This window comes from Hyperolius riggenbachi, chromosome 2 (genome assembly GCF_040937935.1).
Source record: "Hyperolius riggenbachi isolate aHypRig1 chromosome 2, aHypRig1.pri, whole genome shotgun sequence".
NCBI lineage: Eukaryota > Metazoa > Chordata > Amphibia > Anura > Hyperoliidae > Hyperolius > Hyperolius riggenbachi.
The window spans coordinates 358,533,604-358,557,283 of record NC_090647.1 but is presented as its reverse complement, the minus strand read 5'-3'; the positions used below and the strand labels follow the sequence as shown (position 1 = coordinate 358,557,283).

The 23,680-nt window shown below is 44.2% G+C and overlaps 1 protein-coding gene across 1 annotated transcript in view; it reads left to right on the top strand.

Moving 5' to 3' along the window:
• The first annotated feature begins 3,054 nt into the window (after positions 1-3,054).
• The window catches only part of LOC137544478 (serine/threonine-protein kinase 38), a 108,101-nt gene continuing 87,475 nt past the window's right edge, over positions 3,055-23,680 (top strand). Inside the window, exon 1 of the mRNA XM_068265566.1 lies at positions 3,055-3,270. The gene's annotated coding sequence lies outside the window, so the exon portion shown is untranslated. The remainder of the gene's footprint in view (positions 3,271-23,680) is intronic.

The window sequence follows — 23,680 nt, the reverse complement described above, 5'->3', positions numbered from 1 at the left end:
GTTCATTCAGGTTTGATGGCTTCCAAGCATGGACAGCTCTCTTTAACTCACACCACAGATTGTCAATTATATTCAAGTCGGGGGACTGAGATGGCCATTCCAGAATGTTGTACTTGTTCCTCTGCATGAATGCCTTAGTGGATTTTGAGCAGTGTTTATAGTCGTCGTCTTGTTGAAAGATCCAGCTTCAGCTTTGTCACTGATTCCTGGACATTGGTCTCCAGAATCTGCTGATACTGAGTGGAATCTATGCATCCCTCAACTTTGACAAGATTCCCAGTCCCTGCACTGGCCACACAGTCCCACAGCATGATGGAACCACCACCATATTTTACCCCAGGTAGCAGGTGTTTTTCTTGGAATGCTGTGTTCTTTTTCCTCCATGCATACGCCCCTTGTTATGCCCAAATAACTCATCAGTCCACAGCACCTTATTCCAAAATGAAGCTGGCTTGTCCAAATGTGCTTTAGCATACCACAAGCGGCTCTGTTTGTGCTGTGGGGTTCCTCTGCATCACTCTCACATACAGCATCTCCTTGTGTAAAGTGTGCCGAATGGTTGAACAACTCCATCTGTAGCAAAATGATGTTGTAGGTCTTTGGTGCTGGTCTGTGGGTTGATTCTGACTATTCTCACCATTCGTCGCTTCTGTCTATCTGAGATTTTTCTTGGTCTGCCACTTCGAGCCTTAAAGGGAACCTTAACTGAATGGGGGGGGTGAAGAGTTTCACTTACCTGGGGCTATTACCAGCCCCCTGCAGCAGTCCTGTGCCCTCGGAGCCGCTCTGGAATTAGCGCTGTTGTGGACCGAAACGCGTACAAAAGTATGCGTTGCCGCATTCCACACGCGTTGCGGTCCGCAACAACGCTAATTGCAGTAGGGAATGCGTCCAATAGTACGCATGACGGCCGGCCGACTGGTGAGTCGTCAAAAACGAAACTAAGTGACAGCGGGGGACCGGAGGATTTCAGAGCGGCTCCGAGGGCACGGGACTGCTGCAGGGGGCTGGTAATAGCCCCAGGTAAGTGAAACTCTTTACCCCCCGTTTAGTTAAGGTTCTCTTTAACTTGAACTGAGCCTGTGGTCTTCCTTTTCCTCAATATGTTCCTAACTGTGGAAACAGAAAGCTGAAATCTCTGAGACAGCTTTCTGTATCCTTCCCCTAAACCATGATGGTGAACAATCTTTGTCTTCAGGTCATTTGAGAGTTGTTTTAAGACCCCAATGTTGCTACTCTTCAGAGAAAATTAAAAGAGGAGGGGAACTTACAAATCACCCCCTTAAATACTCTTTCTCATAATTGGATTCACATGTTTAAGGAGGTCAAGGGTCACTGAGCCTACTAAGCCAATTTAAGTTCCAATAATTAGTTCTAAAGGTTTTGGAATCAATAAAATGACAACAGTGCCCAAATGTATGCACCTGCCTAATTTTATTTAAACAATTACAGTACACTTTCTGTAAATCCAGTAAACTTTATTTCACTTCTCAAATATCACTGTGTGTTTCCTATATGATATATTTAACTGACTTTTTTTTATTGTAACAACCAACGATTTATACAGGAAAACCACGACGATTAACACGGTTGCCCAAACTTTCACATCCCACTGTGTGTATATATATATATATATATATATATATATATATATATCTATATATATATATATACATACATACACACACACACAGGGTTAAACAACCAATCATTACCTTGTTTTGGAACCAAATACCTCTCTTCCACCTTGTCCCTCATTTGTTCATTTCTCAGGACTGATATAAATACTCTATATGTATATCTCTACTTTATAGTGCTCATTTGAATAAATGGAAGATTCACAGCACCACATCAGTAGTTTTATTGCTTTTTTTATTGTATGAAAAATATGTCTAGATCAGGCTTTCTCAACCAGGGTTCCCTGGAACCCCAGGGTTCCTTGAGGACTCTGCAAGGGTTCCTTGGCATTTTGCCCCATCGTGGAGGAAGTATAATAGAGCACATTATAATAGGGGATACTGTAAAAAGAAGCACTAAATTGGGGTCAGAATAATAATGAGCACACTATAATGAGTGGCAGTGTTATAGGGGGTAGTGAAATTAACAGCCTCACCTACTTTTAAAGACCATGCCTCCTGAAAATTAAATGCAGGGGTTCCTCAAGATCAAAAAATTGTTTGCAGGGGTTCCTTGAGATCCAAAAGTTATTTGCAGGGTTCCTCCAGGGTAAAAAGGTTGAGAAAGACTGGTCTAGATAGCCATGACAGCTATGGGGCTACGGAGTCCTTTCCTCTAGCACACGTCTGTCCCACTTGGGTGCTTGTCCACCTGGTTGTCAATAGTGCGTATATGACTCATATATATTCAAATCCTCTAAATTGATGTACAGTGGAACCTTGGTTTACAAGCATAATACGTTCCAGAAACAAGCCTGTAATCCAAAGCACTCTTAGATCAAAGTGAATTCCCCCATAAGGATTAATGATAACTCATGATAACTAAGATGATTTGTTCCACAATCCAAGCACAGTTATACAAAGTGCTGTACTGTATAAAGTAAAAATGGAAACAGAATCATTGCTGATGGCTCACCTCAACCCTTTTCTCTTTTTTGTGCTTGTGTATCAAGGTGTTAGGTGTAGCAAAGCGCTTTTGAACCAAGTTACTCTCAATCCAAGGTTTTACTGTATGTTATTTTCATTTGAACTATGAAAATGACGCTGAAGTTTTTCCGCAGGCTCAAAAGTGTCTCCTCACTGAAAGACATTATCATACATGAATATATATATATATATTCCCCATTTCGTTCTTGTCCATATGAACCCTCTTCTACTTACACCTGTTGTTACAAGTCACTGGCTAATAAGTACTTAGTTATACCCAACTCTACTCCTCGTCTGGGCGCCAGAGACATGGCATGCTTTTCCTATGCAGTGTGCACAGCTCTGTTCTCAGCCAGCTCCCTTTACCCGCCTAATCCCAGTGCAGGCTGATAACCATTTGAGTCTCCCGCGTTCTCTTCGCTTTCCCGGCTGCGGACTCTGTCATCGAGGTGATGTATCATAGCCTAATCTCCGCCTAGCTTCCCTGGTCACATGATCGTGACATCATCTCCTCGTCCAGTCCCCTTTCTATTCTCTACCGTAAAGTAACTTCAGAGAGTCTGGTCTGGAGTGTACCGAGTAGAAACGGTTTCCGGTGATTATCCATTATTACTGGCGAGGAGGCCAGGCAGATTCCTCCTATCAGCGGGGTGAAGACGAGGAGGAGGTGAGTGCGCATTTACGGCTTTCTTCATACATCTGTAAACCCTTTCTCCTTGACACCCCTTCCCTTACTCTATGGGCTCTTCTACAAGTAAGCAATTACGTTGTGGGTAAGTCCAAAGTTGTGGTGTGGGGGAGTCAGGCTGTATTGAAATTCTGTTACTAGTATGCCCCCTTAGGTCAGGCCTCGCAGAGCAAATCTGATGTGATCTGTTTCCTTTTTTTGTGAGCTGAGCAGAGATAGAAGCTTCATTCTGCTTAATGCAAGCGTTTATGCTGTAATGTCACCGACAAGTGCTGCTCTGTCCACATCCTGAATTATACAAGATATAAAATTATATATACATTGAGTGGGCTGTCAGTTATTGTTGTGGAGAAGCCAGCTTAGAAGTTGGCGTGTGTGTGTTGAAGCCTGACATATTGTCCAGGGTGATAGTTCCTTGCTTCAAATGAGGAAGCATGAAGGTGTTTGTAAATAAGACAAGTTGGGGAAAGTCAGGAACCAAGTAACACTCTCACACAAACCACGTTTTTGTACTGCATTTTGAAACCGTTTCTATTTAAAGTGTTTCTAAAAAAACAAACATTAACACTAAAAGGAGCAATAGACGTGTTAGAGGCTCTGTTGGGTATTCTATTACTGCCTTTGGCCCAGTTGGAGAAATTTCTCATGTTTCCTGTCAGTAGCTGGTAAAAGCTAGAGATGGTCAATGAGATGCAAATTGACCCAGCTTCAGTTGTTGTTTAGTATTTATATAGTGCAGACATCTTCTGCAGCACTTTACAGAGTACATATTCATGTCACTAACTGACCCTCAGAGGAGCTCACAATATAATTCCTACCATAGTCATATGTGTATGTATGTATTGTGCAGAGTATGTATCGTAGTCTAGGTCCAATTTTTATGGAGAAGCCAACTTATCTGTATGTTTTTGGGATGTGGGAGGAAACCCATGCAGACACAGAGAGCATACAAACTCTGTGCAGATAGTGCTCTGGCTGGGATGCAAACCAGGGACCGAATGCTGCCTGCAAGGCAAGTGTGCTAACCACTACAACACTGCTTCAATTCAAATTTCTTGGAAGTTGTATTCAGGTTATTAACAAAAGTTTAACGTGGTGCTATTCTACTGGGGACTCAGTAGGAGACCTCATAGGGAACATTTCTCCTATCACAGCTTTTACAGCACACAGCATTGTGATTGGCCAAATAGTGTGTCCTTAAAGGGAACTGGGAACCTGAGACAAAGGAAGTCTCAGGTTCCATACTTACCTTGGACTTCCTTAAGCCCCCTTAAAGGGTCATTAAAGGCTAAAAAAATGTGTTTTACTCACCTGGGGTTCCACCAGCCCCCTGCAGCTGTCCCATGCCCACGCAGTCTCACTGGGATCCCCATGTCCCCGCCGGCAGCTACTTCCGTTTTTGGCGACAGGCCTGGGAACGTTAGTGATTCTTCACATTCCCGGCCGCAATACTGCTATTGCGGCCAGGAACGCAAAGAATCACTCGCGTTCCCAGGCCTGTCGGGAAAACGGAGGTAGCGGCCGGCGAGGACAGGAAGATCCCAGCGATACTGCTTGGGCATGGGACAGCTGCAGGGGGCTGGTAGAAGCACCAGGTGAGTACATTTATTTTTTTTTAATTTATTTTTTTTTCTTCATTTTGTTGTGGTTGTTGTTTTAGTCTTAAGTGTCCCTTTTAAGGCTGCTTGGTCCCTTGCTGTCTCCCCGGGTGACTCCTGTCCTGCTGGATGGCCCAATTGCCCGGCCGAGTCACGGTTTGTAAGGCATGCATGGCTAGGCCGTGCGTTTTGTGGCCGGCAGCATTCTGCGCCTGCGCAGTAACTACTTCACAGATGCAGTACATTCCCAAACGTGAAGCCAGCATGCCGTTTTTCCAGTCAGACTTCAGTCAGAAACATCTGATCTGCATGATTGTTCAGGGTCTATGGCTAAAAGTATTAGAGGCAGAGGATCAGCAGGATAGCCAGGCAACTGGTGTTATTTAAAGGGAACCTGAGATGAGAGGAATATGGAGGCTGCCATATTTATTTTCTTATAAACAATGCTAGTTGCCTGGAAGCCCTGTTGATCTTCTGGCATAGGGAATGTCTGAGTCAAAACCCTGGAACAAGCATATGGCGAATCCGGTGAAACCTGGGTCAGAGCACCTGATCTGCTGCATGCTTGTTCAGAGTCTATGGGCATGTTTGTTTAGGGTCTATGGCTAAAAGTATTAGAGACACGGGATCAGGAGAACTGCCATGCAACTGGTATTGTTTAAAGGGAAATACATATGGCAATTACCTGGGAAGATTTTTTTTTTTTTTTTATGTGAGATCACAAAGCAAATCGCATAACGCCACATTTGCTATGTACGATTTCCATGTACTGAACACAAAAAACTTTCCGCACAACCAGTAGATGTAGAACAAATAACACAGAACGGGGTAGCGTTATACTGTTACATAGTCTCGTGCAGCCCCCCGCTGTAGATCGCAATCGAATACAAAAACAGTCGTAAGCTAGTAAACTGCGCTCAGAGTAGGATTAACCAGTAATAATAATATAGGTAAATGAGGTCAATAAATAAACATATAAAGGTCCACGTATATATGCAGCTGCCTGGGAGGGAAGTGCATCAGCATAGCAAGACCCGTCTCTTTAACTGGCAATGCAGATGGAAACCAGTGATTATGCCAGTTTTAGATTTGCATTTACTACCATTCATTTAATCCAGTTGTAATCTCAGGAAAGATTCAGCAGGTGCTACATATCCTATGTGTATAAAACGGATTGCATTACTGTGTACAGGGCACTGTGATTACTATGTTAATCACTGTCAATTTTACCACTTCCATGTAGTATGAGGGTCAACAGATTTTGAATCCTATGAACAGATTGTTCTACTGCTTGGAAGTTGCAAATTGGCCAATGACCACTGGATGTGTGTATGCGCCTTAAAACAGGAAGTGGAGTTTATTAACCCATTGCTCACCCGCATACAAATTCTCATGCAAACATAATAAAGAGCCACTATCCCTACAGCTACAGTAATTAAAAAAAGCAGAGGTTTAGTTTTCAAAACAATGCATTACTTGGTGTGTTCACATATGCCTCCAAACGCAGGAAAAATGCAGAAAAATCTGCTTTCTCTTACTTAGCATAGGTTACTAAAGGTGGGTACACACGTCAGATAAAGTCTTTGGAAAATGAAAGATCACAGACCAATTTTACCCCCTTTCATGTAGTATGAGAGCCATACTCTACACAGTCTATTCTATGGAGCTGAACTCCCCATCAGATAAAAATCTTTGCAAGATGCTGCACACAAAGACCGCTGTACACATGCAACAGATCAGTATCTGCAAAAGATCTGTTCCTGCAAAAGATCCATTCCTGCAAAACGCATTCATAGTCTATTATATCTGCCGATCTCATACACACCTTGTTTAACGGACAATTATCTGTAGATCAGATCCACCAGGTTGGATCTTCAGATCGGCAGATAATTGCCTGATCTGCAGATGAATGTCCATTAAACAAGGTGTGTATGGGATCTGCAGATATCATAGACTATGAATGCATTTTGCAGGAATGGATCTTTTGCAGGAACAGATCTTTTGCAGATACTGATCTGTTGCATGTGTACAGCATCTTTTTGTGCAGCATCTTGCAAAGATTTTTATCTGATGGGGAGTTCAGCTCCATAGAATAGACTGTGTAGAGTATGGCTCTCATACTACATGAAAGGGGGTAAAATTGGTCTGTGATCTTTCATTTTCCAAAGACTTTTATCTGACGTGTGTACGCACCTTAAGGGTCTGCAGGCTCAACAGGTACATACTCCTGAATGTGCAATTATAGTTTATTGGCAGGGGAATGATTTACATACATTTTAACTAGTACCGCATTTATATTTTTATGATTTTGAAATTAGTGTTTATCCTGCTTTTAAAGAGACTCTGAAGTGAGTCTAAATTCCGTTTTTTTTTTTTTGTTTTTTTTTACTAGTATTTATGTAAAGCACTATAGGTAATGCTAAACCGCCGCATCTCCTTGGCAAAACGAGGGGTTTATACCCCCTAAATCCCCTCTGCTGAGTCCGGGGAGCACTTCCTCATAGAGGCAGAGCTTATGGCTGTAGCTCTGCCTCTTGGCGCGTCAATCCCCCGCTGATCGGCGCCTCTCCCCACCCCTCTCAAGCTTCCTTCACAGAGAGGGGAGGGGTGGGGGAGAGGCGGAGATCCGCAGTGGATTGATGCGCATGGAGGCAGAGCTACAGCTGAAAGCTCTGCCTCCATGAGCAGCAAAATCCACAACCAAGAAAGTCTTGGATTTTGCAGAGGGGATTTGGGGGGTATAAACCCCTTGTTTTGCCGCGGGAATGTGGCGGTTTAGCATTACCTATAGTGCTTTACATAAATACTAGTTAAAACCGGGAATTTAGACTCACTCCAGAGTTTCTTTACAGGATACCTAAGCCGATGAATAAAAAAAAAACTTTAACTTACCTGGGGCTTCTACCAGCCCCCTGCAGTCCTCCTGTGCCCACGCCATCACTAAATGATCCCCCACAGCGACCCTCTTCCGGCCAGCTGACGACCAGTGTGCATGCATGGCTGCAGCCATACGCTGCTTCAATCGCCGTGAGCGTACTGCGCATATGCAGTAGAGTCTTTTTTTTTCGTACTGCGCAGAGCGCTTCTGTCCACGGGAGTGTGATCAGAGGCGTGTAGACCAGTGCATCAAAACAAAAGTAGGGCGCTGCGGGGAACCGGAGGATGCTTTGTGACCGCCATAGGCCATAATAGGAATTACAGCTACAGCAGCGCACAGGGAGTAGCTTCGGCGCCGTCAGAAGACTCAGCTGAACTTACTTTTAAAGCACAATAATTCAGCTTCCAGCAATTGCTGGAAGCCAAATTGTTTCATTCCCCACCATCCATGGCGGCCTGGAGGGGGAATAGTATTTAACACGGCCGGGAACTTTTGCAGCAGCAGGATCAGCCATATACCAGCTGTATCCTGCGCCCAAGTCTCCCGCGCCGATACCTCTCGTGCGCTGGTAGAAGCCCCGAGTAAGTACATTTTTTAAAAAATTCAATTTAGGTTCACTCTAAGCTCACACTACATGGAAGTGGTGAAAATGGCCAATTAAAATTGGATGTGTGTACTCACCCACTTGGAAACGTGTGTCCTAAGACTCTGAGAAATTAGAAAGTTGCCTAGCTTGGTATTATTATTTATTATTAGTATTATTATTATCGGTATAAGTCATCCCCCTTCTTGTGTGCTGGATCGGATTCAGATCCCTACACTTACCACTTGCGCTGACTAGTATTGTACATTATGTAGTTAATTAGCTTTAATACACGGTTTCCTTAAGATTTTGAGCCTTATGCTGGGAATACACTGTTCATTTCTGGCTCTCGATTCTCCTTTCAACCGTTTTTGCCGCTTGATTCTACAGTCGATTCTCTTATCTTCTGCTCGTTTTTCTTATCTTTTTCCATTCACTTCTATCACAAATCGAGTGGTGAAAGTATCGAAAGGGAGATTGGACATGTCGGAAATTATCTATCGAACCATCTAATCACCTCAAAAACGAGCTGTGTATTCCCAGCATTACAGCACCTCAATCCAGAGGAAAGAAAGACAGACACGAGGCCAGAATTTGTGGCTTGATCAAGGTATCTCCTTTCTGCACCTAGCAATCATAGCTTTGGGTGCCCTTCAAAGTAAAGGCATGTCCTGGTTTTCTGGCCAACCTGTCGTCCGACTTGTCGTTTGAACGACAATTTGGACGTGTGTACGCACGGTCGATCGACTGATAACAGTGGCTTGGCGAATCAGTTGGACCAACTGTGGTTCAAATGACTGTCAGGTCCAAACATGTGTACGAATGACTTCTAGTCGTTTGTCCAACCAATAGAGGTTTAAACATACAGTTGTTTAATCAGCCATTTAATCTAGTCCATCGTTCTATCCAGTCCATTATCAAGTTGGTTGAACGACATGTAAATTAGGATATCAGCTGCTTTGTTGGTCAGTGTGTACAGGACGTTTGAACGACTTGTTATTTGCACTTCAAGCCGTTCAAACGACAATCGGGCGTAAAGTTGGATGTGTGTATGCACCTTAAGAAGAAAATCGAAGCCCCTTTTGTGTACCAGAGATGAATGGGAGGAAAGAATTTTTACTTCAGAGGGAGGGCTTCCTCTAGCCCTCTGTAGTCCTTCAGCTCCCTTGGCATTCTTGCTGTCCCCTCTGCTGTGCTGCTGTCAGCTCCATAAAGTCGTGGACTACTGCGCATACGCAGACCTAGTAGCGAGCACCCCACTCCCCCATCGTGCTTCCGCGGATTGGAACATTCTGCACATGCACATTTCATTAACTGCCCTTGTGCAGTGGCCCGCTACCCAATCGTGGATTGCTGCACATGTACGGTCCCGATCACGAGCACTCCACAGTCGTGCTTCCATGGACGGGAACATTCTGTGCATGCACCATTCATTAACTGCGCTTGTGCAGTGGCCTTCAACCCAGCTGGATCGCATGCGTCACAGGAGCACAACGGATGGACCTGGACATCGAGGGAGCTGATGGGCTTCAGGGGGCTGGAAGAAGACCCAGGTAAGTAAAAATGCTTTCCTCTCATGCGTCTCAAGTTTCCAAGTATAGAATTTGTCAAAACTGCTTTCTGTGGTAAAATATTCCAGTACTACTTGATACATATTTGTTAGGAGTGCTTCATATTTGTTTCATAATTTGTTTTTTAAACTTTCCTGCATGCTTTTAATCAATTAAAAATACTTATTCTGGATTATTTATGTATGACTGTATTAACTCCCAAAGCCACTGTAGTAGACTGGCTATAGCAAATTCAGTTCAACCCTGACCCCATTCCAAGGACCCCCGGGGTATATGCTGAAAACCTAGGGTTTAAATGGTATGTGATCATGCAGGAATGATCCATAGCAAATAATGACCGTGCTGACACAGACCTGCCTGTATTTGCATCCAGGGAAAATGCTGCTGTGTCATTAGGATATGGCTATTGTCATCTTGTGTCTGCATACCATTAGAAATTGTTAAATTGTGAAAGCAGCGTCTGTTGTGTCTAGTACAGCACCCTGGGGAGTGAATGCATAGCATACTTTAAATAGGGATTTTTTTTTTACACATGGGGGATGCTTTTAAAGTTATTTTGAAGACATAATTTTATTAAAATCATGTTAATGTGTTTTTTTTTTTTTTTTCCATATCTATTATTGTTACTACTACGAAGTACAGAGCAGTGATCTGGGATACATCAGCACCTGCCAGGGAATACTTCTGAGGCCCCGTTATGGTGGTGCACTAACTTACAGCTGCACCCTCATGCTCCAATAATTCGTCCCCTTAGGAGCTGACCAGCTGTTTTGCCCCAAAACATAGTTTTTTACACCCTGCTACAAAGTGCACACTACTTAGAGTAGGTTAAAAAGAAATATAGGCAAAACTGAATAATTCAAACAATAATAGTATTTATTGTTCTATAATTCTATTCTACATGTTAATGTACTTTAAGAAGGTATTTGCAGAATAATAGTTTGTTTTAGTAATTATGAGTAAGCATGCATCAACATTCTTTACCAAGTGTTGCAGCAACATCACCCAAGGAAGAGGGAACTCCGTCAATCCTCCATAAGGGGAAACAACTGGCAACGCAATCCAACACGTCTGTTGGTCTCAGCAGAAAAATCCTGGAGTCCAGGTTTTTTCCCAATCCAATTACACCCCCTAAACCGTAACACACGCAAGCGCGTATATGGTCGCTGTCATAGGCCCGTGATCACAGTATATCCGCTTTTGCGCAGTACAGCCGAGCATGGACACCTCGTGCACAGGCAATAGACAGTATGGTCTTCGGCCTTCAAGAATATGAAAACATTCTGTGCAAAAACCAGACAAGATCAGATGGGATGTGAACAGTAATCTTCCATACATACAGTCCATATATGTCACGCGTATCACACCAGCCACTCAGGATTGGCTGAGGTACAGGGGAAGAGGAGCATGCTTTATGAACGGGGGAACTTTTGCAGTCTTTCTGGCATCAGAATTTTGGTGAGCAGTGCAATGTGGCTCTACATCTGTCTATGGGCAATCTCTGTTAGTAGCCATCATGGACCCCCAATCTCTTTTAGGCCTGTTTTCCATAGTGCACTTGTCAGGCAGTTGAGGCTGCAAGTCACAAGTGCCTTTCGGCTGCAGTGTCCTGCAGCTTAATGGCAGTATTTGGTAAGACAACACGTGTTCTTTGACATGTGGTAGTCTTTTTCAGCAGTAAAAAGTGCAGCTTCCCACGTCTGAGCATGACTGCTCAGATGTAACATCACAGCCTTACCATCCTCCTGTACCGAGCAGGGCTGTGGAGTCGTGGAGTCGGGCAATTTTAGGTCCCTGGAGTCGGAGTCGGGAAAAAATGCTCCGACTCCTAATGAATTTGTAACTGTAATTAAAATAGAAAATATGATGTTTTTTTTCTCAGATAATAGTCATTAAAAATAATGTATATATACAGTAATAGCTGTGCTTAGTCCACAAAAATGAAATAAACCAATCAAAATTAGTTACTTCTGCTGCTTCAATAAAGCAGTCCCCGTATTTTTAAGGTCAGATATACATATCTGATTGTGACTGTATATATGATGTGTACACAGGAATCTCATATATACTAAATAACATCTATGCTGTAAGAATAAAGCCTGATGTGTAGCTGTGTCACTAATAGAGATGGTCAACGAGATGGAAATAATTCTGCATTGATGCTGATTTATGCAAATGTATGCATTCCCTTTGCTGATGAAATCAAATAATTTGATATGTTGTTAAAATTTGGTTTGGTGACTACAAATTAAAGGGTACCTGAGACAGATGAAAAGTAAAGTTTTATACATACCTGAGGCTTCCTCCAGCCCCCTTCAGGCTAATCAGTCCCTCGCTGTCCTCCACCACCCGGATCTTATGCTATGAGTCCTGGTAATTCAGCCAGTCAGCGCTGTCCGGCCACATGCCGCTCCCACAGCCAGGAACATTCTGCACCTGCGCAATAGTGCTGCACAGGTGTAGTATGCTCCTGGCGGCGGAGTGTGTGCATGCGCACTACGCCTGACTGGCTCAAGTACCTGGACTCATAGCAGAAGATCCAGGTGGCGGAGGAGGACAACGAGGGACTGATTATCCTGAAGGCGCCTGGAGGAAGCCCCAGGTATGTATAAAACTTTAATTTCATCTGTCTCAGGTTTACTTTGTTACACAGTAGTACTATACATATGCACTCCCCACAGAGCTGCAGGGAATCCACTGAGAATGCTGTGCACATTGAAAACAGAGGTGTTGTCTGTTTACAATCTCCTCATTCCCCTGCAGAGTACCTGCACATCATTCTTACATGTACCCACACTTACATTGCCTAGGGCCTGATAGATGTTCTTTGTTCCGGTTTGTACCTTGTACAAGTACTCTTACCAAGGACTAGTTTTAGTCTAAAGGGAATAAATCTAGTAGTCTACATATCCTTCTCACTTCAGTTGTCTTGTAAAATTCCTAAGCGTTGGCAGTTAAGAGACGAATTTCATGTTACATACTTTTAATCAACAAAATTGTAATATGCAAATTAGAGGAGTCGTGGAGTCGGAGTCGGTGGAATCCTAAACTGAGGAGTAGGCATCAGAGTCGGTGGATTTTTGGACCGACTCCACAGCCCTGGTACCGAGTGCTAGCAAGCACCCAATCAGTTCATGGAAGCAGCTGGCAGGTGTTGAATTCACCATCTTTAACCAGGACTGTGGAGTCAGTACAAAAGTCATCCAACTCCGACTCCTCCGTTTATGAAATCTCCAACTCCAGGTGCCCAAAATTTCTCTCACTCTGACTCCATAGCCCTGCCTTTAACCTCCCGTGGAAATGGGGTCTTTGTGTGTAACTTGGACCCCATGGCCCATATGCAGTTAAGGCCTCTTTTTCATTGTCGGCTAATTGAGCACTTGTCATACAGTTCAGCCTGCCAGCCGCATGCGCCGTTCGGAGCAATTGCATGCAGCTGAATGGCAGCGTTTGGTAACACTCCATGGCTTGATTCACTAAGACAAATAGTACGCTTAACAAAGTTAGCACGCCTTATCAAAGTTAACACACCTTATTAGAGTAGCATAGCAAGCGCTACGAACTTGCAGGGGCCCAGGGCAGGACAAGTGGAGCTCTCGTCATTGCCAATTAGCAGGCATAAATTTGCTATGCTACTCTAAGGCATGTTAACTTTGATAAGGCATGCTGTTTGTCTTAGTGAATCAAGCCCCATGTGTCAGGTTTGAAATGCAGTGTTTCTCTGGCCAATAAGGTCTTATGTTGCCTCTAAAGAACCATTGTGCTCAGATGCAACTTCATGGGGGGTGCTACTTGTTCACTGTCTGTGCCAGGCAATAGCAAGTGTCCGGCTTGTGAATGGGACCAGCTGCAAGGTGAATTCACTGCCTTTAGCGGCTGGTGGAAAAAATACCTAAACTTTTATCCTCCATTTGAAAGTATTTTTAACTTCTGTACAAAGTAATGGGCTCATTCCGAGTGTCCACTGCAATTGATTTTTGCATCCAGTTCTATGCCAAAAGCATTCCCTTAACCCAGGCATGTCCAAAGTCCGGCATGGAGGCCAAATGCAGCCGCATTTTCTGCTGGCCCCCAAAGCTCCTTACGTTTGTTAATTCCATGCGGTCCGATGGCTGTGGCGTCTTATACTGGTGCCAACATGTGTTGCCGCTCTGCCTCCCCCTTTGCTCACCTGCAGGTTGTCAGCCACCACTGTAGCAGTAGCTGCCACTGAGCAGCTTTAACTGTGACAGCAGCAGTAACAGACACTGATTAGCAGCTGCCACTATGACAGTAGCAGTGACAGACACTGATTAGCAGCTGCCACTGTGCCAGCCCAGCAGCAGTAACAACCACTGATTAGCAGCTGCCACTGTGCCAGCCCAGCAGCAGTAACAACCACTGATTAGCAGCTGCCACTGTGCCAGCAGCAGTAACAACCACTGATTAGCAGCTGCCACTGTGCCAGCAGCAGTAACGACCACTGATTAGCAGCTGCCACTGTGCCAGCAGCAGTAGCAGCTGCTACTGATTAGCAGCTGCCACTATGCCAGCAGCAGTAGCAGCTACTGATTAGCAGCTCCCACTGTGCCAGCAGCAGTAATAACCACTGATTAGCAGCTGCCACTGTGCCAGCAGCAATAGCAGCCACTGATTAGCAGCTCCCACTGTGACAGCAGCAGTAGCAGCCACTGATTAGCAGCTCCCACTGTGACAGCAGCAGTAACAGCCACTGATTAGCATCTGCCACGATAACTGCACATGGTATATGGTTTTTTTGCAGTGGAATTTTTTTCCCCACAATGTGTCCCCGGCGTAGTGAACCTAATGGCAATCAGCAAATATTGGGCTTGATTCACCAACACAGATAACACACTTTATCCAAGATAACACGCCTTATCAGAGTAGCATAGCGAGCTCTACGAACCCGCAGGGGCTCAGGGCAGGATGAGTGGAGCTCTTGTCATTGCAAATTAGCAGGCATAAGTTTGTAGCGCTCACTATGCTACTCTGATAAGGTGTGTTATCGCAGATAAGGTGTGTTATCGCAGATAAGGTGTGTTATCGCAGATAAGGTGTGTTAACTCGGATAAGGTATGCTATTTGTCTTAGTGAATCAAGCCCTATGTGTTTTAATTTTGCTAGTTTGGCCCCTGGCACTCTCAAGAACAGCAATATGGCCCTTGGCCTAAAAAGTTTGGACTTTCCTGGCATAACTGGAAAAACAGTGCAGGTCAGGACTTTGCATCGGATGCGTTTTTTAAAATGCAAGTGGAAGCAGACACTACAGGCTTGATTCACAAAGCCGTGCAAACTGTTTAGCACGGGTGTGCTAAACAGTTAGCACGTAAAGTGCCGTTCGCGGAATTTTGCGCGCGCAAAGTGCCGCGATTCGCGCGATTGAAGACTTTTGCGCTTTCAAAAGTCCACGATCACACGAATCGTGGCACTTTGTGCGCACAAAAGTCCGCGAACGGCACTTCACGTGCTAACTGTTTAGCACACCCGTGCTAAACAGTTTGCACGGCTTTGTGAATCAAGCCCTATGTCTTTACCGTTGAATCCACTTGCTGCGTTTCGCTGTGTTTGTGAAAAAGGACAGATTGGATACGTTTGCTGTACCAAGTGGGAACAGAGCCTTAGGGCTGGTACACACGGGCGTCTGCCCCACGTTTACCGCCAGCGTTCGGGACTTGGTGTTAAGCACTCCCATTCAACTTTCTACATGTAGCGTCCTGGGGCGGTTTACCGCCACAGCTAATGTCTCCCCATGGGGAAAAAAACCCACTGACCGCAACTGAAAGCCCGAACGCAACGCCGCCGAAAGCCTGCACACGCCCGTCTGAACCAGCCCTTAAGGTGGCCACACACGATACAACAAAATGATCCGATTTTACAGCGATTTGATAAAGTGGATCACCCAGAAAAATCGAAAGCTTTTTTACATTCAACTGAAAAATCCGATCAGATTTCCCTTTTTTCTTTTTCTATTATCAATCCAGAAATACTGGAAATTTTTCTTCAATTTTTACATTGGTCATAGTTTTGAAATGTTACAATCGGTCAGAAAAAAAATTATTGCATTTCTTAAATTGAACCGATATTTAAAAATGTTATGGTTTGTGGCCACCTTTAGGCTAGGTCCACAGTATGACAGATGCACAACGGTGTGTTAACAGCGTAATCTGAACAAGCTCTTAAAAATCTAGTCTATATTTATTGGTTATCTTGTGTTCTACCATTAATTTTTTTTCAGCCTTAGTAAATCAACTGTTTCCTTGACTTGTTCCATTCAGGATAAATTTGCATGGAAACCCTTGTCAGACATGATTCCTTTTTATAGAGGCAGATTTTTTTTTTTTCAAGCTATACAGACAGTTCCCTACTAACAAACCTCTTAAGTTACAATGTTTCATACTTAAAAGCAAAGTTGTCTCCATGTACAAAATAAACAATGTTGTTTTTATCACTTGTTACATGTTACAGTATTCTATAAGTGTTGTCCCCAGATATTTTTCTCCAGCTGGGTGGCATGAAAAATTAGCCAAGTGGGGCGAGATGAGGGAATGCAGGGCCGTTTGTTCTCTGCACAACTCTGCTTATAGCGTAGGAGGAGGTGAGCTGTTAACAGTCGGGTGCTGACCAAAACTAGCCGGGTGCACCTGGCTAAAAGAGCCTGGGGAGAACACTGAAACTGTTGCAACTATTTTACAACACATTAAAGCTGACCTCCACACTAAATGAAAAATCCTGCAGCCTCGCTGTAAAAATAAAATAAGTTGCTTCATTTCTTGTCCCATAAAACCGCCCCAAAGACCCGGCATCACTTGACTTCCGATGACTGGCTTTGCCTCCCCGCTCTCCCCAGAGAAAAACGCCAAGCTATTTTCTGCAGGTTTTCGGGCCGGCTTTGTGGGACAAGACCGCTCAGGTAACTATATAACTTTCTTTTTATGAGGATGCAGGATTTTTCATTTAACGTGGAGATCTGCTTTTAAAGCACATTGAAAACAACCAAAGAACATAGTTTATACTGTAGATCCTAATCCAGAGTTGTCCAAAAATAGATTTTTCCTTGTTTTCCTTATTTCCCTATGTATAACACATGGTTCAACTTAAGTCTCTTCAGACAGGTAGCTGACAGGCGGTGAATTCACCCTCTGTCAGCTGCTCTCTTGCACTGGCTGGGCACTTGCAAGGACTCGGTACCAGAGCTAGACAGACGCCCCTACCAATGGAGTCACATCTGAGCGCAGTTGCAACCACTATCAGGCACGACATGACACGGTCCTCTCCCTCCGCTTAACACCACCGCATGTCAGAGCGTCACATGTGTGGTGTTGCAACTGCTGCCCGAATTGTACTGGCCAGCAGCAGACGGGACACTGGTTGGCAAGCGTGCTGTTCAGCCTACTGTCTGAAAGGGGCCTTACAAACAACCCTTCAGAATGGAACCTGTTTGTAAGTAGGGGAATGCCTTAACCTACCTGGCGGTACAGTAAATCCCACGTCCCTGTTCAAGTCCTTAGCAGATACTCCAAACTAGGATCCAGGCAAGACCATCCACTTCAATTCATATAAGCCATGTATTCACGTCACATGTAAGAAAAATACAGAGAAAAAACGCACATATAGTGCATCACTGATGGACTGATGGGATTCCAACACCTCTCCACAGTGTTATACCTCCACCTCACACTACACCATCCGTGCTGGGACACCCCCCCACAGTGCCCGCACTCACCCAAATGCCCTCCAAAATATCCGGAGGTTGGAATTACAGCTTATGGGGGTTACAACCGTCAGTGTACCGATCAATCCACTCCTGCTTCTTAATAATCACTTGACTCCTCAGTAGCACTAAAACTAAAACATACTGACATAGTGTAAAAACGTCAGGTTTTAATAGATAAAAAGAAGTATTGCACTCACAAGCGTATGTTTTGGACAAGCATATCAGATACAGAGAAGTCCCCGGGTGACCATCCCATCTGCTGCCGACTTAGAAACTCGCCAGACGCTGCTCCGCGCACTTCCGTAGATTCTCACTCTCTCCTCGCTGGTCGCGTGTGCCGTGGCTCCGCCCAATGCATTTCGTCAGGTACTGACTCATCAGGGGCTGACGGCACACGCAAGGCCAGCGTCTAAAAAGGGTACCCCCCCCCCCCTCCCACTCAGCTCAGCTGGAAAAACGTTCCCCAAATGTTTAAAAACCGCTCTCCTCAGCGGCCAGCAGAGGAGAAGGTTGCCTTACAACCCGATTCCTGCACTAATACATAGACATACTACACTAAAATAAGGATAAGAATAACATTCCACCCCAGAGAGAACTTCATACAATTTCAAGATCTTTATTGCAACTGCAGACCTGCATCCCTCAGCGGGCTCTTACACATTCCTCAAACTGCGTTTCCCTCCCATTCAAAGCCCCACACACGTACAATCAAAATTGATCGATCTGATAGAATCAAAAAATAAAAAAGATAAAAGGAGGATAAAAAAAGGGGGGATAAAAACAGGGGGTCAGCTACAAAAACCATTATTTCAGGAGTTCTAGAAAACTCTATTATTATTCATTAAAGTGCCACTAATCTAACTATTGCTAATAAAGCAGTTTAAATCTAATTCCACGTTTAATCCTTTTGGACTTAGAGCATCCAATTCATAGATCCATCGCGTCTCTTTTTTTGACAGTTCCCTTACTCTGTTTGAACCTCTCCATCCTAGGTGGAGTTTCTCCACTCCGCAGAAATACATTTGGTTGGGATCGCACTGGTGTTCCCTTTTAAAGTGCAATGAAACACTGTGCGATTCAAAACCCTTTTTTATATTAAGGATATGTTCTCCGATTCGTTCTTTCAAGGTTCTGGTAGTGCGGCCTACATATTGTAGGCCGCATGTACACCAGATCACGTAAACCACATAAGATGTGGCACACGTAATGAAGCTTTTTATATCAAAGGACCGACCACTGATACTTGATACAATATTCTGCATTCTTTGGCTGTTAGCCTCACTGCAACATTTACAACCCCTGCATGGAAAGAACCCTTTCTCTTGCCACCCTCCTAATCGAGGCGGCGCCGGGGGCGCCACGCAACTTGGGGCCAGTTGATTTTTTAGATTTTCCGCTTTCCTGTATATGAAGGAGGGCCTAGGGGGCAATACATCCTTCAGGATGTGATCCCCTTGTAGGACATCCCAATGTTTTTTAAAAATGCGTTCTATCAATTTATATTGAGAAGAAAACCCAGAAAAAAAGGTAAAAGGGCTGATCTCATTTATACGTAACTCTTCTTGCGGTTGGACTAGTCTGTCCCGATCCACATTGGCGACTTCATACTGTACCCCTTCTAGCCAGTCGAGATTATACCCCTTTTCCACAAATCTCTCTTTTAATAAGTCAGACTGTAGGTAGTAATCCGCTATGCTAGAGCAGTTCCTTCTCACCCTTGTAAACTGGCCTTTCGGAACCCCTCTTAACCAGCTAGGGTGGTGACAGCTGGATGTCTCTATATACCCGTTACGGTCAGTGGGTTTGAAGAAACATTTGGTACTGAAACCAGTCCCAATTCTAGTGATCTCCAGGTCCAGGAAGTGTATACTTACCTTACTCAATTCAAAGGTTAACTGGATATTGGTCAAAACACTGTGAGATGTATGTATATATATATATAGTTGTCTAGTATATTTCTGCACATCTATAAAAACATCAAACTTATTTGCATTCCTTTTAGGTGCAAACTTCAATCCATGATCTAATCATATCATTTCAGCTCTCTTTTCTGAAATGAAATAATTAGATCATGGATTGAAGTTTGCTCCTAAAAGGAATGCAAATAAGTTTGATGTTTTTATAGATGTGCAGAAATATACTAGACAACTTAATGTGAAGAAATATTTTTTGCAGAAAGAAGGCCCTAACAATAGAGCCAATAGTGGAGGATTAGCCTCACGTTTTAAAAATGCATCCACATTTAAGCCGATTGATCCTTCATATAGGAATACAGTGGAGATTTTCAAAGATAGGGTTCTGGACGACCTGAGGAAAATTAAACCAGGGAGATTTGAAAATGTCCATGAAACAGTAGAAGGGTTGCTTAAAGAAAAAGAGCTGGTGGTTCGTTCCGCAGATAAGGGGGGGTGGGGTTGTTATTTTGAGGAAGGAGCAATATTTGACGGAATTGAACAGATTGATTTTAGACGAACAGACTTATGAAAAACTCCCTGGGGATCCTACGACTTTATATAAAAGGGAACTGTCTTTGTTGATAGATGAAGGCCTGCTTGCAGGCTTCTTGACAAAAAAAAGAGTGATTTTTCTGGTGCCCTCTGCACCTAGGGTGCCCATAATGTATCAATTGCCTAAGATAGATAAGAGCCTTTCAGATCCTCCGGGCCGACCCATCCTGAGTGGGATGGGGTCCATCACGCATAGGTTGGGTCAATTTGTAGACAGTTTTCTCCAACCTCTAATCAAAAGCCTACCCAGAGTTCTGACAGACACTAAGGATGTTCTACAGGTTCTCAATTCGATATGTGTGGAGGGTGATATTATCTTGGCCACGGCGGATGTTGGTTCTTTATATACCAACATCCCACATGAAGAGGGGATCGAAGCGGCTAGGTCCTTTCTTTCACTTGGGAGCAAAGTCCCCACGGGAGAGATTAATTTTGTTATGGATCTCCTGGATTTTGCTCTCAAAAGAAACTACTTTTGGCATAGTGGCAGTTATTACAAACAGATATACGGATGCGCCATGGGAGCGGCCTTTGCCCCTTCCCTGGCAAATCTCTATATGGCAATATGGGAGGAGGAGGCCATCGCTCTCGGAGGGGAGGACCTGGTGTTATGGAGGAGGTACATAGATGACCTCCTCATCTTCTGGAAAGGAGATGAGGAGGGATTCAAGAAGTTTATGGTAGAAGTGAATGGTCTAAGATCCAATATCCAGTTAACCTTTGAATTGAGTAAGGTAAGTATACACTTCCTGGACCTGGAGATCACTAGAATTGGGACTGCTTTCAGTACCAAATGTTTCTTCAAACCCACTGACCGTAACGGGTATATAGAGACATCCAGCTGTCACCACCCTAGCTGGTTAAGAGGGGTTCCGAAAGGCCAGTTTACAAGGGTGAGAAGGAACTGCTCTAGCATAGCGGATTACTACCTACAGTCTGACTTATTAAAAGAGAGATTTGTGGAAAAGGGGTATAATCTCGACTGGCTAGAAGGGGTACAGTATGAAGTCGCCAATGTGGATCGGGACAGACTAGTCCAACCGCAAGAAGAGTTACGTATGAATGAGATCAGCCCTTTTACCTTTTTTTCTGGGTTTTCTTCTCAATATAAATTGATAGAACGCATTTTTAAAAAACATTGGGATGTCCTACAAGGGGATCACATCCTGAAGGATGTATTGCCCCCTAGGCCCTCCTTCATATACAGGAAAGCGGAAAATCTAAAAAATCAACTGGCCCCAAGTTGCGTGGCGCCCCCGGCGCCGCCTCGATTAGGAGGGTGGCAAGAGAAAGGGTTCTTTCCATGCAGGGGTTGTAAATGTTGCAGTGAGGCTAAAAGCCAAAGAATGCAGAATATTGTATCAAGTATCAGTGGTCGGTCCTTTGATATAAAAAGCTTCATTACGTGTGCCACATCTTATGTGGTTTACGTGATCTGGTGTACATGCGGCCTACAATATGTAGGCCGCACTACCAGAACCTTGAAAGAACGAATCGGAGAACATATCCTTAATATAAAAAAGGGTTTTGAATCGCAGTGTTTCATTGCACTTTAAAAGGGAACACCAGTGCGATCCCAACCAAATGTATTTCTGCGGAGTGGAGAAACTCCACCTAGGATGGAGAGGTTCAAACAGAGTAAGGGAACTGTCAAAAAAAGAGACGCGATGGATCTATGAATTGGATGCTCTAAGTCCAAAAGGATTAAACGTGGAATTAGATTTAAACTGCTTTATTAGCAATAGTTAGATTAGTGGCACTTTAATGAATAATAATAGAGTTTTCTAGAACTCCTGAAATAATGGTTTTTGTAGCTGACCCCCTGTTTTTATCCCCCCTTTTTTTTATCCTCCTATCTTTTTTATTTTTTGATTCTATCAGATCGATCAATTTTGATTGTACGTGTGTGGGGCTTTGAATGGGAGGGAAACGCAGTTTGAGGAATGTGTAAGAGCCCGCTGAGGGATGCAGGTCTGCAGTTGCAATAAAGATCTTGAAAATGTATGAAGTTCTCTCTGGGGTGGAATGTTATTCTTATCCTTATTTTAGTGTAGTATGTCTATGTATTAGTGCAGGAATCGGGTTGTAAGGCAACCTTCTCCTCTGCTGGCCGCTGAGGAGAGCGGTTTTTAAACATTTGGGGAACGTTTTTCCAGCTGAGCTGAGTGGGAGGGGGGGGTACCCTTTTTAGACGCTGGCCTTGCGTGTGCCGTCAGCCCCTGATGAGTCAGTACCTGACGAAATGCATTGGGCGGAGCCACGGCACACGCGACCAGCGAGGAGAGAGTGAGAATCTACGGAAGTGCGCGATGCAGCGTCTGGCGAGTTTCTAAGACGGCAGCAGATGGGATGGTCACCCGGGGACTTCTCTGTATCTGATATGCTTGTCCAAAACATACGCTTGTGAGTGCAATACTTCTTTTTATCTATTAAAACCTGACGTTTTTACACTATGTCAGTATGTTTTAGTCTTAGTGCTACTGAGGAGTCAAGTGATTATTAAGAAGCAGGAGTGGATTGATCGGTACACTGAAGGTTGTAACCCCCATAAGCTGTAATTCCAACCTTCGGATATTTTGGAGGGCATTTGGGTGAGTGCGGGCACTGTGGGGGGGGGGGGGGGGGGGGGGTGTCCCAGCACGGATGGTGTAGTGTGAGGTGGAGGTATAACACTGTGGAGAGGTGTTGGAATCCCATCAGTCCATCAGTGATGCACTATATGTGCGTTTTTTTTCTCTGTATTTTTCTTACATGTGACGTGAATACATGGCTTATATGAATTGAAGTGGATGGTCTTGCCTGGATCCTAGTTTGGAGTATCTGCTAAGGACTTGAACATGGACGTGAGACTTTCTTTGATCTTTAATCCTTGTAAATGAGCGCGGACCTTTTTTTGAACATTTTCTTTGATATTGTTTACACAGCAATAGTGGAACGCGAACCACGCATGTAAATCTATCTGATCCTAAGCGCATAAGTTTTTTGTTGGTACAGTAAATCCGCCAGGGGGCAGCGCAGCACTTTTAAAAACAAATTATTTTATTTTTTATTTTCCTATCCCTCCCACCCCTCCGATCGCCGCCGGCGCTTTTACCCTGCAGGGAATCCCGTTCTGAACGGGATTCCCGGTATGGGCTTCCCCGTCGCCATGGCGACTATCGCGATGACGTCATCGACGTTGCGACATCAGCGGGTGTTCCGATCCACCCCTCAGCGCTGCCTGGCACTGATTGGCCAGGCAGCGAAAGGGGTCTGGGGGGGGGGGGGGGCGCTGCGAATCGGCGGGTAGCGGCGGCGATCGTAGCAAAGTGCTAGCTGCGTGTAGCAAAAAAAAAAATTATGTAAATCGGCCCAGCAGGGCCTGAGCGGCACCCTCCGGCGGCTTACCCCATGTCACACGCGGGGTTACCGCCAAGGAGGTTAAAGTGACACTGAAGCAAAAAAAAACCAAAAAAAACCCCATGATATAATGAATTGGTTAATTAATAGAAAATTAGTATCAAAGAAAATAGTGTCATATTTTTATTTTCAGGTATAT